Source organism: Triticum aestivum, chromosome 6B (assembly GCF_018294505.1).
Source record: "Triticum aestivum cultivar Chinese Spring chromosome 6B, IWGSC CS RefSeq v2.1, whole genome shotgun sequence".
Classification (NCBI taxonomy): Eukaryota; Viridiplantae; Streptophyta; class Magnoliopsida; order Poales; family Poaceae; genus Triticum; species Triticum aestivum.
In genome coordinates, this window is record NC_057810.1 from 593,023,616 (window position 1) to 593,024,879 (window position 1,264).

The window sequence follows — 1,264 nt, forward strand, 5'->3', positions numbered from 1 at the left end:
GAAGGTTATTTGGGCCTTATGGGCCCAAGTGGTGGAAGAGGGGAGGCGGCCAAGGGGCAGCCGCGGGCCCCTCCCCCCAGTCCGAATTGGACAAGGAAGGGGGGCGGTGCCCTCCCCCCTTTCCTTTTCCCCCTCTCTCTCCTTCCCTCTCCTCTCCTACTCCAACATGGAAGGGGGTGAGTCCTACTCCCGGTGGGAGTAGGACTCCTCATGGGGCATGCCAAGGGTGGCCGGCCCCCTCCCCTACTCCACTCCTTTATATACGGGGAGGGAGGCACCCCCTTGAGACACAACAATTGATCCCTTGGATCTCTTAGCCTTGTGCGGTGCCCCCTCCACCATAATCCACCTTGATAATATCGTAGCGGTGCTTAGGCGAAGCCCTGCGTCGGTAGAACATCATCATCATCACCACGCCGTTGTGCTGACGGAACTCTCCCTCAAAGCTCGCCTAGATCGGAGTTTGAGGGACGTCATCGAGCTGAACGTGTGCTGAACTCGGAGGTGCCGTGCGTTCTGTACTTGATCGGTCGGATTGTGAAGACGTACGACTACATCAACCGCGTTGTGCTAACGCTTCCGCTTTCGGTCTACGAGGGTACGTGGACAACACTCTCCCCTCTCGTTGCTATGCATCACCATGATCTTGCGTGTGCATAGGAATTTTTTTGAAATTACTACGTTCCCCAATAGTGGCATCCGAGCCAGGTTTTATGCGTAGATGTTATATGCACGAGTAGAACACAAGTGAGTTGTGGGAGATACAAGTCATACTGCTTACCAACATGTCATACTTTGATTCAGCGGTATTGTTGGATGAAGCGGCCCGGACCGACATTACATGTACGCTTACGCGGGACTGGTTCTACTAGCGTGCTTTGCACATAGGTGGCTGGCGGGTGTCAGTTTCTCCAACTTTAGTTGAATCGAGTGTGGCTATGCCCGGTCCTTGAGAAGGTTAAAACAACACTAACTTGATGAACTATGGTTGTGGTTTTGATGCGTAGGTAAGAACGGTTCTTGCTCAGCCCGTAGCAGCCACGTAAAACTTGCAACAACAAAGTAGAGGACGTCTAACTTGTTTTTGCAAGGCATGTTGTGATGTGATATGGTCAAGACATGATGCTAAATTTTATTGTATGAGATGATCATGTTTTGTAACAAAGTTATCGACAACTGGCAGGAGCCATATGGTTGTCGCTTTATTGTATGCAATGCAATCGCCCTGTAATTGCTTTACTTTATCACTAAATGGTAGCGATAG